The 7,206-nt window shown below is 38.3% G+C and overlaps 1 long non-coding RNA gene across 1 annotated transcript; it reads left to right on the top strand.

Annotated features, from left to right (window-relative positions):
* Positions 1-2,449: 2,449 nt before the first annotated feature.
* On the top strand, positions 2,450-6,570 carry LOC120749394 (uncharacterized). Its single transcript, XR_005699646.2, has 4 exons — positions 2,450-2,547; positions 4,003-4,052; positions 5,361-5,448; positions 6,381-6,570. It is a non-coding gene; the product is annotated as an uncharacterized LOC120749394 (long non-coding RNA).
* Positions 6,571-7,206: the final 636 nt, after the last annotated feature.

Below are 7,206 nucleotides of genomic sequence, written 5' to 3' on the forward strand. Positions count from 1 at the left end.
CCTAAAAATAGAGCTAGCACAGATGCTAAAAAGTAGGATGTGGAACACGAACTGGAGAAGAAGTGTGTGGCTGTGAAATCTCTTTATGGATGCTATAAAACAGGACAGTGGGGGAAGATAAAGGAAGCGACTGGAAATGCGGATTGAGAATATCTGTCCTATGCAATGGACGCCCTCCTGAGAGGTATCCCAGATCAGCACAGCTGGATCTAGGCAGCATGGAAAAGCACTTGGTTCTGGCAGTGATCTAGGCAGCAGCACAAGACCATGGTTTCCAGGCTGATAAATCCTCCCAGTCAGTGCATCACTGCACAATTCCAAGCTGCTGTGATCTCCACTATCTAAAATGCTACAGCACAGTCTTCCAGCATTCCAGTATAGGCATGCTTTAAAGATATTTATCTAGAAGTGAATATTAGAGTTAACTAGGGAGAAAGAATTGCTTTGGAAATGCAGACTGCTCGGAAATACAGTCTTTATCCTATATCCCACGTGATCCCTACAGGAAAGAGATTACTATCTTTATCCTCCTGCCCTTCCATATTCTTCCCTCTTTCTCTGGACATACATGTCCAAGATGTGTATGGATTCATGGATGCTGATGATTTTAGTGCTTGCTACTTATGACATAAAGTAAGTGCTGTCCCTTCACAGGGAGGAGTGTGGAACCCTCCTGAGCTAGAGTTGAAACTGAACATGGTAGAGACGCATCAATGGGAACAAAGGAGCAATTCTTCTCCTCAGATCTGCTGAGACATTCCACTGCACCATGTAAGAACATGGAAAAGTTTCTCAATGTAAAGTCTCTTTCTCAACAAGCTGAGTGAGATGAAAGCAACATAGGAAGAATCTAAGAGAGGTTCACAGGGAGGTGCTGTGTGTCTGTTTCATAAGGGGTAGAGTGGCTGAGCATTACATGGTACAGACTCAATTTTCATTCTCAAAATCATAAAGAACTTTTTGTGACCAAAGTGAGGGAACCAAAGTGATGCTGCTTCAGTGTTAATTTTCAGCAATATGGAAATAAATTAAAAAAAAAAAAAAAATCCATTCCAATGCACAGTTGTGCTGTAGGGGAAAGCGTTGACTGAGTCCTGATGATTTACTTGTTTTAGTTGTGTTAAAAGTATTTTCTTGACCTATCTCAGTGGAACCACAGAAAAATTGATATGAACCTTTTTTCTATCTTTTTACTGTCACTGAAGCCCAGTGTTAAATTATTCTACATCTCATCAACTGTTAGTGTGATTTTTTGGCTAAGAAAACAGTGAAATGTGAAATTTAAGCCTTTATGTTAGACTGAAATTGTCCTAAATTTAGGGAAGTAGAGATTACCTAAAGAAGAGTAAATTTTTTTACTTACATAGTGTTTGTCCCAGAAACAATGCTGGTACAGGTCCAAAATATGTCAGGATTAGTGTCAGACAGATCCATGGAAAACTGAAACCTGCATAATATCATAAAGCAGTAAACAAGCAGAGGAGGTTTCATAACCTCTGTTTAGAACACTTTCCCATTTCTTCACCCAGAAAAGTAATTTGGAAAGTTAAAATCTTATAACAAATACTTGCCAAATTACACTAGGATCTAAATGGCCTGTTGTACTCTGTACTGGTGAGTCACACACGGTAACAACAGCATGGTGCAAAATTACTCTAATTAAATGCCTCTAAGAAGACTTTGACATTTTTTGTATGCTTTTTATCTTGCAGAAGCAACAGACAATAGTGCCTAAAGTGGGGTTTTTTTCACACATTTTTATTGCTACTGTGTCTGGAAATGTGTTAATATTTTTTAATAACTGTCATTTAATCTTAACTGGTTTATCCATATTGAAGGTGCAAAAAACCCCATAACTTTAAGAAATGCCTCCATCAAGGATTGAGACTGTAAGGACTAGGGCCTTTTGTTTTGCAAATGACCTGTGAACAATATAATTCCTAGGAGAAGGTGTACAGATTAACTCCAGGTCCAGTTTTCAATGATGGATACAAAACTAATACCTTAAAATAAATAAATAAACAGAAAATCCTCCACTTGCTCTGCACTCACAATATCTGTCTGAGTACAGCTAAAGCACTTGGAGGAAGCAGAGGTGAGGGAAAGAAGGGAAAACAAACACATTTGAGCTTCCTTAGACCATAAACACAGTGTGTTTATACATCGCCGGTCGATTTTTAGCAGTTATAAAGAGGACTAGTTCCACAAAAGTTACTGCTACTCCTGAAGGCAATGCAGGTATGCTGATGGAATTCCCTAGCACAGCAGGGCCAAGGGTCAATCCATCCTAAGAGTTCACAGTAATCCATGTGCAATTGTGGCAAAACAGAAACATCCCCCGGGAAATTAATTCTATGAGGAGCTGCTGGCATTTTCATGGTACCCAGTATCCATTTACTGCTATCAAAATATGATTAAAGGTTTTCACAAATTTCTTATATCTGTCATTCAGAAACAGATTCTCAGCCACAGTTCAGCCATCAGCTGCTTCCTTGCCACCACCTTTTCCTCTACTGCTGCCTCAAGTCCTCCCATCAACCCACACGGGTGAGCTTCCTTCTCTGGTTCCTTCAATATTATATGTGATGTTCTCTGGTTGCACTGCAAGTCAAATCTTTTGGTCAGCTCCACTGTCTGCTGTCAAACTTGTAATCAGGCTTTTTGTTTAAGAGGGCAGAGATGTTTCCTTAACATTAGGACTATGACAGCTGTGGCTGTCCATGGGTGCAAAGCACAGTTCAAGAAGCTGTGCAATGGAAATGCATGCACTCAAGGAAGACACTGGGATCCAAGGGAAAGAAGAGATACTTGGAGGCAGAAGAGATCAGTTAGAGACTTCAGGAGCTGTGGCCACGACCTGGAAGGAAAGCAACTGTACAGGAAGCATAGTGTAACTTCCCAACACTGCTACTTTGACAAAGCAAAAGTGAGTGGATGCAGGTCACTAGCTGAGGAGAAGCGCTGGGGTTTTTGTTTCTAAAGTTCTTACAAAATCTGGCTTTTTCAGATACTTCCTTTTATGCCTTCATGCAATCTGACAGATAGAATCCTCCAGTAACTAGAGCTGTAATCTCTTTTAAATGTGCTTTTATACTTTAAACCAAGACAATGAGAAGAAGGGGATATTTAGGTCCCTACTCAATTTAGCCTCACATTCTTGACACTTCTGTGAAACTGGTTATAGTTTTGCCATGTTGCTTTAGCTGTCATCTTCTCAACCACTATAAAATTCAGTCATAATAGCCGAAATCACTAAAATGATTCTGAGATGACAAGTCCTTTAAACAGAGGCACAAAATCAGCTGCTGTATGTTTCCCTATATCCGTCCTTTCAATGTATGAAAAACATAACGCAAAATAAGAGTTTTCACATTATATATTCTTTTTTCCATTTTGGTTTCAGTCTGTGAGCCCTATATTTAAGAACCTTTGTTTTTTGGCTACCTTGGTATTTGCAATGGGAAAAGTTCTACAACACCTCTGAATTGTTTTTCAGTTTTGCTCTTGTGTGGTGTCAGTTCTTTGTTGTTAAACCAGATTTACACAGAGATTGTGACAGTAATAGCAGCAGCCTGTAATCTGTCAAGTCTGCCTGAAACGTCCTTCAGTTGTCTTTGTAAATTTAGCACATCTGTATAAAGCCCCTTGTGTAAAATGTATGTTCTGGTTTTGATCAAGACCTCCATATGCTCATAGCAAATTTCAAGACACTTCTGGTAGTGGTATGCAAATGTAGAGGTAGATTCAAGGCATTTTGATACATCTCTTTGTGTCTTTTTCCTGCTGCAGTAATTGCTTTGCATTTCTCATTTTCTGGGGAATATTGATGATAATGTTAACATGGAAAAAGGTTGTAATTTTCTATTTTTCAGGTGGGAGTTTTTTGTGGTTTTTTGTTTTGGGTTTTTTGTTTTGTTTTTTTTTTAATGGAGGAATTGCCAACTGGTCCTCTCATGTTTGTTTTTATGAAGATTGTTCTATATTCAGTTTTTAATTTTACAGTTTAACATCTCCTTTTCTGGAAAAATTGGGCCAGGGATTTAAAAAAGCAGGTAAGACTATGGTTCAAAAATATCTGTCTGTGTTTTAATTGCTTTCATTTCCTATTCTCCTATTTCAAACCTTTAAGGAAATGAAAGAAGGGTTTGGACTCTTTTTGAAAGAAATGTATGTACACTGTTTTCCATAAAGCATAGAAATTTTGGGCTACTGTCCTCCATCCATTAAATAGAATGACTCACAGCAAAGTACTTTGCTCTCTGCTGGGTTGTTCACCCTCCTAATATCTGATAGATATCTTACTTCAAGGGAACACACTTAGCATGTTGCTGAATGAGGATCCACCACCAGGAAGTTGTAAATAAACATAGATATACAGAACAAAACCCATATTCTTGTCTTCAAGATTCACATCTTGAAGCTGGAGATAGACACAAAACCCATTTATTTTTTATAAAACGCAGCTGGGCAATGTAACCGTGACATTTCCTTCTTGTACTCTTCTGTTGAGGAGTTAAGAACACTCCTCCTGCATGTACCAGGAACTGGTTACACACCTACGCCTTTGGAAAGTTCAGCTGACAAGCAGTGACTTCCAGCTGCCAAGACAGTGCTCTACTGCCAAGCAAAGGACATCTTTGCATGTACCTTCTATTTTTTTCTGTTAAAACTCCATTTGTTATAATACATTCTGGAGAGGGTCCAGGCTGTAATCCCAGTCTCACCTGTGTTTTAAGAACCTGTCTGCTAGGTATAACCCCTAAAACCCACTACCGTTACATGGAAATTGCAGGTATACGTACCTTTTGAATTCCACCAAGTGTGACAAGTCTTGGACATGACTTGTGGAAAAGAGTGACAAAACCTACGTCCTATCAGTGTCTCGGAGGAGCTGCAACAAACTCCCCCAATCACTGTCCTCATGGATATAAAAGCTACCTTAGGATGAGCTAGACACTCTTTTTCTCCATGGTCCTCAGGTAAATAACTCAGTGCCGCTTAATGGTGAGTCCTTAAGATTTCATAGCTCTATGCAAGCAGAATATCAAACAACATGGATTTCTGGTGTCTCCAGAGAAAGACAGCAGCTGCACAGGGTATTTCTAAGTTTTGTGTTTTGGAGAGGATATACTATGCCTGACATGTAAGTAAACTACCTGGATCCATTTCTTTGATTCATTCTGAGTTTTTCACCTCATCAGTTTTAAGTAAGAAATACACATCCTCATTCTTAGTAGGTAATATTAAGCATGTACATGTGGTATTTCTCACTGATCACTGGTTACTGTAAAAAGTGTTGCAGTCATGCATGGATCCAAAACTGGAAACTATCAATAAAACAAGCTATCATATTTACACAGCATTGGAGCCCTGTACGCTTGCTTATGGCCCAAAATCTCCAGAGCAGTTAAGATGCCAAGTGAGTCCAGGCAGTTTGGGCACCATTTGGTAAGTCATTTTTCTCTCAGACAGCTACCAGGAAATCCACCAGTTTCTTCTTGGTTTTAGGTTTTCAGGATAACTAAGATTTCAATTCATAGCTTGAAATAAAAGCTTAATGTTTTAGTGTCAAAACCACTACAAATGTCTCATTTGCTTTCATAAATGTGAAAAGTAACATTCATCTTTCCCCAAAGGTAAAAATGAAACTTAGTATCCTACAAAATCTTTACAGGAAGAGGAACAACAATTTTTGTTTTGTTTTGTTTTATTTCATAGATAATGAAAAATATGAATGTCTATAAAAATCACAGGAGCCAACACATTAAAATTGGAAAGGACATACCAGATCAATTAGCTAATCCCCTTGCAAATTAAGTTCTATTTCACACTATACAATGTCATTTGTGCTTTCTAATTCTTATTTACTGCAATCATTCAAATGCACAAAAGAAACTAATCACTTTAATGACTGGGAAACCTTTTTGAATGATTGAATTTTGGGGTAAATGAAACAGTACAAAATCTGCAGAAAACAGAACTGTCAAAACTGCATTGGGTGATCACATGGTGATCAGGAGTTACTATATCATGTGTCCTTGAAAAGGGCATGTTCATATCTGAAATACAAATCCCCCAGTTTTTATATATCAGATATCTAAACGGTAAAAATCACAGCAAATTGGGCTCCCCTGTGGATATTTAAGGGTTACAAGCGAATGTAAGTCAAAACACAGTTGATGTTGAAATTACAGTAGCCTAGTTACAAGAGAAATATGCTGATGATGGAATGAACCCAGAAATAGCTGATGTTAAATTAGCCTGGTAAATGGGCAATTAGCATGGATGCGGTGGGAACAAATATGCCTCGGGTTTTACCATGCTAATTACTCAGAGGCTTCATCATTCAGACCTTCACTGCCTTTTGTCTTTTCCTGCAGTTTGTAGGTACATGTCAGATTGCAGCTAAGCTTCATTGAGGGAAAGGAAAGGGTACAGCAGCTTTCTCTGATAACCACTGCGTGACAGCCTCAGTTTGCTCAGCGTTGCCCTTCCCTTGGTGCAGTGCATAAGGACAGCTAATGCTTTAGATCTACACAGGCAAGGGTTCTGCCACATAGGACACCAAGAATAGACAAGGTGAGTATATAGACCTGGTAAACCTCGGCATGTCAAATCTATTTGGTTAAGATACATCACCCATTCGTAGATACCTATTTATTGCAGCAACTGTGGTGAAGACTTTAAAAAAAAAAAGAAGAAAGGTGGTCTGATCTGTCAGGACCATTAAACTACTGAGACATTTTCTGAAGCTGAGGCGGATCATTAATGAGTGGTTTCAAACTACTACAGTAATTTTATTTTTTATGGATTTCCATTATTTGAGCAGTGGCAGAAATATATTAATTAATTTTTCCCTGATGCATCAAAGTAACCTTTACACACAGCAGACAAATAAAATCAAGAGTGAAATCATGGTTTAATTATTTACCTAGCAACAACTTAGAATCAATACAACGTCACTTACTGACTGCGAGAACTTAATCTCCTTTCTATTCTCTTCCTTTTATGTAGTTATCATGCAATCAGGAGACAAAAGATGATGGGATTTTGCTCACATAATTATATCTCATCAAAATGGCCCTCATGAACAATTCATTCATCAGATTTGACCCTTTATCTCTTAGAGAATTATCTGTGAATTGATCATGGCTTTTATTATTTGGTTGATGAAGAGCTTTTTCCAAACACATCTAAGCCTGACTA

Source organism: Hirundo rustica, chromosome 2 (genome assembly GCF_015227805.2).
Source record: "Hirundo rustica isolate bHirRus1 chromosome 2, bHirRus1.pri.v3, whole genome shotgun sequence".
Taxonomy (NCBI): Eukaryota; Metazoa; Chordata; class Aves; order Passeriformes; family Hirundinidae; genus Hirundo; species Hirundo rustica.